Raw genomic sequence first — 10,968 nt, 5'->3', positions numbered from 1 at the left:
CGATGGACTCTGAAAAACAAACAGGGTTCTAGAGGGGAGGGGGGTGGGAGGATGGGTTAGCCTGGTGATGGGTATTGAGGAGGGCACATTCTGCATGGAGCACTGGGTGTTATGCACAAACAATGAATCATGGAACACTTCATCTAAAACTAATGATGTAATGTATGGGGATTAACATAAGAATAAAAAAAAAAAAAGAGAAAAGATCAGTGAAATAGAAAACAAAACCAGCGAAGAAAGTCCCTGAAACTGTATTCAAAGAGGTCAGTAGTTAATGAAGTTTAACCAGACTGGTAAGAATAAAATAGGGAAGATAAAATTTACTAAAATCAGATATGAGAGTGGGTCATCAGTACAGACCTATACACACTGAGGGGATAATGAGGAAATATCATGAACAACGGCTAGCCCTTGAACAATGTGGGGGTTAGAGGTGCTGACCATCCCCCCTCCACCCAGTGCAGTCGAAAATCCACATACAACTGTGACTCCCAAAACTTAGCTACTAACAGCCTATTGGTGACTGGAAGCCTTACCCAAAACATCAAGAGTTGACACATATTTTGTATGTTATATGTATCACATACTGTATTCTTACCATAAAGTAAGCTGGAGTGAAGAAAATCACAAGAGGGCGCCTGGGTGGCTCAGTCAGTTAGACGCCTGATTCTTGGTTTTGGCTCAGGTCATGACCTCAGGGTCGTGAGATCGAGCCCCGAGTTGGGACTCTCCCCTGTCCCTCTGTCTCTCCCCCTCCTCGCACTCTCTCTTTCTCACTAAAATAAATACATAAATAAATAAGTAAATAAATAAATAAGAAAATCACAGAAAAATATATTTACAGTACTGTAGTATATTCATCTTTAAAAATATCCACGTATAAGTGGATCCATGCAGTTCAAACTGGTGTTGTTCAAGGGTCAACTGTACTTTATAGAAACTAGTGACTTTTAGGAATTAGTTTCATAGGAATTAATATGTCAACTCAGATGGAATGGACACATTCCTTAAAGGTACAAACTACCAAACTCACTCAAGAAGAAACTGAGAATCAGAATAGCTCTATATTTAAATGATAGTTTAAAACAGTCCCATCAAAAACCCCCAAACAAACAAAATTATCCAGGCCCAGATAGCTTCAGAAAGAAACAGTACAAACCCTTCCAGAACACAGTAGGGGGTAGATTACCTTCCAACTCCGTTTAGGAGACCAACATGGCATGGATACGAAAAAGAGATAAATATATCTCATGATCAGAGCTGCAGATACCCTTAAGAAAATATTAACACATCAAATCCTGCCTACTATAAGAAATGTAATACGTCATAAGTGAGTACAATTTCATGAAAGTAAGGTTGAATTAACATTTGAAAATGAATTAGTATAATTTATCCTATCAATAGACTAAAAAGGAAACACCATACAATCATCTCGATAGATGCAGAAAAGATACTTACAAAATTCAAAATTCATTTTTGATAAATAAAATTCTTGGAAAACTAAACATATAAATTAATTTTTTAAAAGATTTTATTTATCTATTTATCAGACAGAGAGAGCACAAGCAGGGAGAGTGGCAGGCAGAGGGAGAAGAAGACTCCAGGCTGAGCAGGGAGCCCGATGCGGGACTTGATCCCAGGACCCTGGGATCGTGACCTGAGCCAAAGGCAGACATGCTTAACTGAGTGAACCACCCAGGCATCCCGGCATATAAATTTATTTTATCAACATAATAAAGCACTGCAATAAAACCTACAGCCAACATTGTGTGTAATGGTGAGAGCCCGATCTGAAATAAGGCACTTCTATTCAACATGGTTTGGAGATCCTGCACAGTGCCATAAGCAAGGGAGAAAAAAACCATGCAGATTGAAAAGGAAAAATAAAGCTGCCTTTCTTTATAAACTACATAATTGTCTACATAGAAAAATCCCCAAGAACCTATGAGAAAAGCTACTAGAATAATAAATTACTGTAGCAAGTTTGCAGGTTACATCATCAATACACAGAAATCAATTATATTTCTATATACTAGCAATGACTGATTGGAAATTAAAATTTAAATAAGACCATTTACAAGAGCATCGGAAAGATGAAATAATTAGGGATAAACTTAACAAAATATGTGCAAAACCTCTACATTGTAAACTAAAAGACAAAGACAAAGTATACTGTTGAAAAACATTATGGGAGATGTAACAAGTGTAGACAGCTTTCATCCTCGTGGAATAGAGGGGTATTATGATGTTTCTTTCCCCAAAACTGACCTTTGTGTTCAGTGCAGTCTTGATCAAAATCCCAGCAGGCATTTTTGTAGAAATTGAGAAGCTAATTGTAAACTTTATTTGCAAATGCAAAGAACCTAGAATAGCCAAGACAGTTTTGAAAAATTATGACAAAGTAGGAAGACTACACTACCTGATTCCAAGGTTATTCTTAACAAATTATGGTATATAGGCACGTAATAGAATACAATCAGGCAGTGAAAAGGGACCCATCACTCATATGCACAACACTGCGGAACCTCAAGAGCATGATGCCAAGTCACAGAAGCCAAACATGAAAGACCATGTGCTGTTTGAGTCCATTTCTATGAAATTCTAGGAAAAGCTAAGCTGTTGTGGCAGAGATCACATTCGTGGTTGCCAAGGCCTAGGTGTGGGGGAGTGGATAGAATGCAGAGGAGTACAAAGGGGACTTTGAAATAGTAAAAATTCTAATCATGGTTAAGAGTCAATGAATGTTACACTCGAAACTTGAATTTTGTTGTATGCAAATTATACCTGAATGGAGTTAATTTAATGAACAAGGAATTTCCTGGTAGAAGGAACTCTAACGTTACTGAGAGGCTACCTTAATCAGTGGCCAGTCTGTGGGGCTGTGTCCCCAGCAGGTGTGATCTATGGGTCTGGGAATCAAAGGGTAGAGGAATGTCCTGCTGCCACCACCCCAGTGATCCGGGAATGATCCCGATCTCCCAATGAAATGTGCACTCGCAACTTTAGGTTTGCGGTTGTAGAGTCCTGGTTCCCAGAGGGCAAATATTTCCACATTTCCATCTGGGGACACAATGACAATCCTATTCAAATTTGAGAAGTGGCAGTCACCCAGGCATTTCAGGATCCTTGTGCCAAGACAGCAGCAGGCAAGGAAGGAGGAATCATGTTGGCATGGGAATTGACTGCTCTTCAGGAAGAGCTAGGACTGTTGCTTCCCATGGGGGAAGGAAAGAATATGTTTGTTGTTCAGATGATCCACAGTGCTCCTATGCTCAGTTTTTAAATTAAAAAAAAAATTTCAAACTTACAAAAATGTTGCAACTCAGAATACAAAGAATGTTTTTTATCTGAATCTTTTGAAAGTAATTTGCCAAACTCATGGCCCTCTCACCCACTAATGCTTTAGTGCGCATTTCCCTACATGCTCACAACACAGCCATTAAATGGAGAAATGAACAATGATACGTTACTGCTGTCTTTCTGCAGACATCAGCTGCAGCCCTTGGTGAGGTGGCCGGCCAGTGGCAGATCCAGCAATGCATCTGCACGGGCTTAGGGACGCCTGCGCACACCATTAACGCCCTTGACCTCGGGAACCACTTTGTGTCCGGTCGCCCTACCTCGCCTCTCTGCGTCTCCAGCGATATAACCGATTGCCTCTAGGCTTGAAATACCTACTCTAATTTCCGTTTTCTCCAATGGATTCTGGCTGACACATAGACTTTAAAGACAAAAGGGCAAAAGTTTTGCTGCAAACTGTGGTGAAGGCATGTGACCCTACACAGTCCAGGGCCATCCATACAAACTTTTCCAGTTGCCTCTGTGCTTGTCTTCTGGTGTGTCCGTGGGGATCTCAGCTCTCCTCCCCCGCAGGTGCATTAGGCAGGACTGCCCTTTGCCACCCACCTTGAGGTTAGTGATCACCATGTGACTTGCTTTGACAAAAGGTGTGCCACTTGCAGGAAGGAGCCTTGAGTCGCGCATATGCACCCTAGCCCTTTTCCTGCCTTGGCTATGGTGGAAACACAAGACAAGGTAGGCTCCCCATCAAGCTGATTCCACAGTAAATAAAGACAAGCTATCTACACACAGTACTGAAGCGTGAGCAAGGAGTAAATCGTTTCCATGCACTTAGATACGGGAGCTACTTGTTACTGTGGCATAAGACTAACTGAACTCACACTGAGAATACACTTTCTGGAGGATTGCTCCTGCCCAGAGCAGTAGTAAACTCGGATTGGGCTGCGGAAATCGCTTTCTCCTATAAATGTTATTTCGTCCTGTCCTTCTGCCTTAGCTCCCCCGGAGGGATGTTTTGCAGATGTTACAAGCGTGGTGTTCACTGTTCTGAAAGATACGCAGCTGTCAGAGCTGCCAACGTGTAGAAGAGCGAGTGACCATCTCCGAGGGCGGCTTCTGTGATCACCTCGGGGCGTTTGGTGAGATAATCTGGAGTGAAGAGATGGCATTTTTACTTTTCGGAGGTTTGCCCCCTTCTTCTTGACATATCTGGCCTCCCTACAGGCACCAGAAGAAACGACACGGTCAGAGATAACTTCTGGAAGGTGATGGATTTCCTTGAGACCGGAGGTTACACCTTTTCATGGCGCAGTGCCGATGTGGTTTGTCTGACCACCCAAAGAGGTTTGGTTACTTTTTTTGTTTGATTTTCAATTTTCAATTAAAAAATTCAAAATTCAGGAATTCATCATATCATACAGTGATCGATAGCCAATCCAAGTCTTTATGTGCATTTAATAATTACACATGTTTACTCAGGCTTTGTAAAAATGACAAGTCTAAATAACTCTAGCTAAAATAATCTCTAAAGTAAATAGATGAACATGCGATCATGCTCTTTCTAATCCTAGGGTTTGATATATCCTGAACTCTCTGTGATACTATCCCCCCCCCATCCTTCCCCTGGCTAACCCCCGGTTCGGATAAAAATCTCCTGCCTCAGGCAACTTAAATAACCCCACATTCCATGGAACTCCTATGACGTTTTGTAATTTTTCTTCTTAATCTTGACAAATTGGTCATCGCTTCCTTTATTTCACGGCTCCATGTTTAATGTCTGTATCCTCACTTAGATGATAAAGACCAGGAGGACAGGGACCACCCTAGTAGAGAATAATTCACCACGGTGTTTTCATCACCTAGATCTCATCCTGGCACAAAGTAACTACTCAGCCTGTATTTGTTAAATAAGTTGATGAATGAAAAGACAGGACGTGCTCGTCTCTTGTGCCTGTTAGCCCTGCGATGCAGCTTAGCAGCCGTGGTTTCGAACGAGTGGCAGAACCTCTCTGAACCTAGACTTCCTCTTTTGTAAGATGTGAATAGTCAGTAATACCTGTAATGGACTCCTTCGTCTTCTTTTTTTCCTGCCTAGGATGTGAATGTACAACCGATCGAACTGTAATGGCTTATATTATGAGTGTTTGGTGGAAGGTCACCCAGTTCCCACTAGAAAAGCCCAAGGGAAAAAATTACCCCCCTCCCCACAACCCTGGCAGCTAAGACAAGAGCATGTGAGCTAAGCTCACGCAATCAGCTGTTCCCATGCAAGACGCTGAGTCCTGAGGGCCACAAAGTTGGGAGGCGCAGCAGAAGGGGTCCTAACTGGACTGCTCTTGGAGGTGACCTCTGCCCTGCTCCCTGATCTCCCTTGGTTTCTGCTCATTGAGCCTTTTCTCCAATCTTCTCATAGATTTTGTAAGATATGTGATATGCATACAAAATATTCCCTTTCTGTACAGCAGGCATGGACTTCTGTGAGCAGCCCCCAGGGACTCTGCCCGTATCACAGATTGTGAGGACCACGTTGAGAGTGTGATGACTTCTCAGTACTTGACAAATGCTGGGTGAATGGTGCCTTTTTGCCACCGTCACATTGTTCTGCCTGCAAGCCCCTTCCAGACACCAAATTAGCAAGTAGGATAATATTGTACATATTGTCTCATTTTTATTTATGTAAGTGGGGCAAAACGACAGACAGAGACACCTCTCTACACAGCAGATGCCTGTGTGGCTTCAGAACCACAGGAAACATCCATGTATCCATGCCTTCATAAATAAGGTCCTAAGTAGGTAATTGCTTGAAAGCTCTCAAATCAAAGTTATTCAAACCAGATATCATTGTTACTAATATTAGAAACAGTGATTCTATTTATGATACAACATTTGATATTTTTGTCCTAGCCTCAAATTACTCATTCCTAATTTCTGACAATTGCTTCTTTAAACAAAAGTCAGTGGACAAAAACATACTTTGCCAGTTTATGCTGGATCTTATAAAAAAAAGCCCTATTTAAAGCTTTTTTCTTTTAGAAAATTGAGGATGAAGGAGATTATGTTTTAGGTTGTTTTCTCGCTTGAGAAAAATACTGTTCTCAGGTGCCTGGGTGGCTCAGTCGCTTGGTGTCTGCCTTCGGCTCAGGTCATGACCCCAGGGTCCTGGGATCGAGCCCCGCATCGGGCTCCCTCCTCGGCGGGAAGTCTGCTTCTCCCTCTCCCACTCCCCCTGCTTGTGTTCCCTCTCTTGCTGTGTCTCTCTCTGTCAAATAAATAAAGAAAATCTTAAAAAAAAAAAAAAAAAGGAAAAATACGGTTCTTTTACAGTTAAAATTGTCAGTTAAAATTCTCCCAGTTAAAATTTCACCATTTTCCTGAGTTCCAGCGAAACACAGCTAATATCACCGGAAGTGCCATTGGCCGGGGCTGTAGATCCTCATGCACCTGGTGATGCCTCGTGTCTGACACCTCATTACCAGAACATGACAAGACAACATGGTCTTAGTCTAGCACGATCTAACCCAAGGAAGAAATAGTCTTAAAGGCGGAAAGAGCCTTAAGGATGAGATGGTCCAGCTGCTTCACTTTAAAGATCATGAAGCCGAAGCCCAAAGAAAATAAGCACCCCCTCCTGGGACAGATGTGTTCTGCTCTCCTGCTCTCCTGTCTTGCACCCCTCGGCCTCCCTGACTTCTACGCCCCCTGAGTTAACGTTTTTCTCTCTCAAGTGGAACCCAGCTTTGGCAGAGAAAGCGTCCTGTGGAAACGTGCATGAGTTTAGGACTTATGGTGAGGGGCTTTGATGTGACCACCCCTTTCTCAGCCGCCAGGCTTCAGTCCTTTTGCCACTAGCACTGTGGCCTAAATCATTACGAAACTTGCTTCCCTGGTCTCTTCTTCTGATTGCACCTAAACAGGTGATACATGAAGTTCTCTGGCTAATCCCTGGTCTGCCCTGTGAGGAATGCCACTGACCTAAGTGGGTAGAAAATCTCTTGCCTTTTGTCCATCAAGCACCAGACAAAGAGAATGGCACCTTGGACCCATTTTGCACTTATTCTAGAATAATACAAGGGCTTCTAGTGTCTTTAGTTGCTTTCTAAAATACTTCTATGTTCATCAGTCTTCCTGAAGTAATGTAATCAAAAACAGTTTGAAAGGGACCGCCTCAGTGATGGCTGATCCACAGTAGATGGAAATTCTAGGACAATCCAGAATTACAGGGGGCCCAGAAAAAAAAAAAATTCTGTACACCTTTCACCAAGGAAATCCTCTGCTACACGTTTATTGCCACCATATTTTCCAGTCTATCTTATAGGGGTTCTCTTTGTGCTCGATGCTAAGCTTTCCTGGTTGAAAAGTCAACTCCATGGACTCACTTAGGACAGTGTCCTCTGTGGACACTGGAAACCAAGCCTCCTTAAACACATGAGTGAAGGAGGGAGAAAAAGAAGGTGATTAGTTTTCCTTAAGAGTGTCATTACTAGGGACAGAAGATACATTCAAATCATGAGTTTGCCTCTGTGAAATCTTGGTCTAATAAAAAATGACTATTTGATCTTTGGTCCCTGGAACGAGGCTATTAAAACCCTTAGGATTCCTGGAGTGATGAGTGTCTTTTGTATGTTAATGGGATGACTGAGATTGGGCTCCTCATCAGCTTCAGGTTAAGGCTCATTGCCAGAAAGATCAGGGCATGAAAGGAGACTTGGAACTTTCCACTAGAAAATAATCAAATCTGAGAAGGCATTCTTGGGAACCTCAGAAGTACAGGAGGTGTCTGAGGAGTGAGATACTGGCCAGGAGGGAAAGGGGAATTTCCCCTCCCTCGTGGCCCTCCTTCCCCAAAGGCTTCTTTCTGTGTGCAGCTAAATGTATTTACTGTAATGCTTTAGTCAGGACCCCTCTATCCCCCTCCTTGTGCTGTGTGCAGTGGACACCCTTGATCCCAAAGTGTGGAGGGCCACTGTGGCCTTGGGGGGCTCTGCTGCCACCCTGTTCTTCCAAATATCTCTTTCCCTCCATCCCTTGCCTTCCCCTTCCCCACATGATGCACATGAGCCGGCCTCGGCGTCTATGTACGCCCTCTTGTCATTGCAGTATTCCTGTCCCTCTCCCCCAGAAGCCCTGCTCTGTTCCCTGTGAACCTTGGTTATCCTAATGAAATTCTGAGCAAGTTAAAAAAAAAAAAAAAAGGCATTCAGAGGAATTTGTTGGAATTAAAAAAATCCACACATTTGATGTCAGGGTTTTGTGAATAGAAACAGCTCATACTGTGCACATCACATGGCCTGGATTGTCCACTTTTAGATACCCACCCTCGAAAGGTGCTTCCATGTAGGATGTAGAAAGCTGCTAAGAGTGTCATTCTTATCTTAATAACAAGAGAAAACTGGATAATCTACACAATCATAACTTTTCTTGAGCTTGTCATCAAACTGAGTTTGCAAGGCAACCAAGTCACCTGAATTCCAAAGACACATTCTGCAAGGAGAGATGGACACACCAAGTGTTTCACTTTAGCAGAGCATGTGAGAGAGGTGGTTACCTCACGGTCCGGGGCTAAAAAGTAAGTCTTAAATCCCTAGAAGAGACACCGTGAACTGTCACCTCCAGGACACAAGCAAACATCCACGATAGCTGGGGAAGGGAGAAGAAAAAATTTCTACTCCTGGGTAAGAGGCAGGAGACTTTCTTGGGCCGGGATCCCACAGTGTATCTAGAAGGGATCCATCCCTCCCACGATCGGCCACGGAGGAGGACGGGGGCAGAGCTTTGCTGCCCCCTGGAGGGCAGCAGGGGTGCTGCGGGAGCCTCACCGCCCAGCCCTGGCGCACAGCCTTGCTTAACTCAAGAGTCATTGCAGGGGTGAAGTCATGCTGGCTTAGGATGGGCCCTTACGGCAATGTGCCTGGTGTCCTGCTGTGAGGTGGGGGGGGGGCATGTGGAGACACATGGCCCCCAGAGAAGAAGGCCAGATGAAGATGGGAACAGAGATTGGAAGGAGGCATCGACAAGCCCAGGAACACCAAGGGTATTGCATACACCAGGAGCTAGAAGAACGAGGAAGGAATCTTCCCTACAGCTTTCAGAGGGAGCGTGGCCCCGCCAACACCTTGATTGCAGACTTCCGGCCACCACGACGGTGAGAGAATACATTTCTGTTGTGTTAAGCCTCCTCGTTGGTTTGGCACCCTGGGAACTAGCGCCCTTGGCAAAACATCAGGCACAGAGTAGGAACTCAGTAACGATTGTTAGGTAAATAGCTAGGCGTTCCCGCACAGCCAAAGGTGGCTTCTGAAGCCAGTGCCACAGGAAGTCTCTGATAAGGAACTTGGGGGTGACGCAAGCAGCACCGTGGGACCTTCATCTGTAGGAGTGAGATGCTTCTGTCTCCTGGGGATGCTACGGTATTCTTCAGGTTTCTAGCATTTTTTCTGAACTAATTGTTGGCGAACCCATTCCTTTTTCTCAGACTATAAAGAAGACACAAGAGGGACAGATGGGGATAATGTGTATTTCACTCACAGACAAAGGAGAAACAGCAACAGCTCTGCGAGTGTATTTGACTGGCTCACATAACAAGCTTAGGTCACTCAACTGTTCTCTGGAAAAGGACTTTGAAATACCAAGAACAGAACCTCTGCAGGTCCTGGATCCAGCAGTGAAGCCAGGACCCCACTTGTCAAGCAGATGTCCACGCCTCCCCACCGCCCCACCCCCCGACACAGCCATGCCCTGTTTCTCTCCCTCCTATTCCTCAATAGTTGGTTTTTAAAAACCGGCCTCAACTGTGAATACAAAAGGACCCACTAATCTGAAGAAGTTGAGGAAGCTCGTTTCAACCAGAGCAAATCCTTAGGACTCCAAAGTTTCTAAGGAAAATAAAATATTCCGAGGAGAAACAATGTCACGGGGGTAAGAAACTCAGACTGAACAGACCTTCCTATTGGGCAAAACTTATCCGGTGATAAGAAGTTTTTCTTCTCATCTCTTCCTACAAGAATGAATGTGTATATATTTGCACAATTCTGTGAAGGACAATAGGATTATAAAATATAATGGCTTTTTTTTGTTTTCAAATATATCAATGATTTTCTGCTCCAAATATCTTCCTATGTCTAGTAGAAAAACGGAGAGATTTTGGAAATCAAGAGTCAGTAAATATCCTAAAGTTTAATTTTTTTTTTTAAAAGATTTTATTTATTTGACAGAGGGAGGACAAGCAGAGGGAGAGAGAGAGAGAGAGAAGCAGGCTCCCTGCTGAGCAAGGAGCCTGATGTGGGACTTGATCCCAGGACACTGGGATCATGACCCAGGCCGAAGGCAGCCGCTTAACCGACTGAGCCACCCAGGCGTCCCCTAAAGTTTAATTCTTAAAATTCTGTTTTCAACCAAAATGTGAAGCATTTGGAAATATATTTAATTATTAATTTAAAATTTATTTTAATAAATCATTGTTTTATATTTAATGAATTATTTAATTAAAAGTCAAGACGGGTATGTATCAACACATTGTCTTTCAAAGGATTTAACTGGGAATATAAGTTACTGATGTGGAGAACAAATACAATATGATCCATACCTCACACCATAAACAAAGCATTCCATTCCAGTTGGATTAAGAATTTAAATGTTAAAAGAAAAACTTTAAAACTCTGTCCCAGTCAT

Source organism: Leptonychotes weddellii, chromosome 8 (genome assembly GCF_054177405.1).
Source record: "Leptonychotes weddellii isolate Sample4059 chromosome 8, ASM5417740v2, whole genome shotgun sequence".
NCBI classification, from domain to species: Eukaryota; Metazoa; Chordata; class Mammalia; order Carnivora; family Phocidae; genus Leptonychotes; species Leptonychotes weddellii.
Note: the sequence above shows the minus strand (reverse complement) of the source record.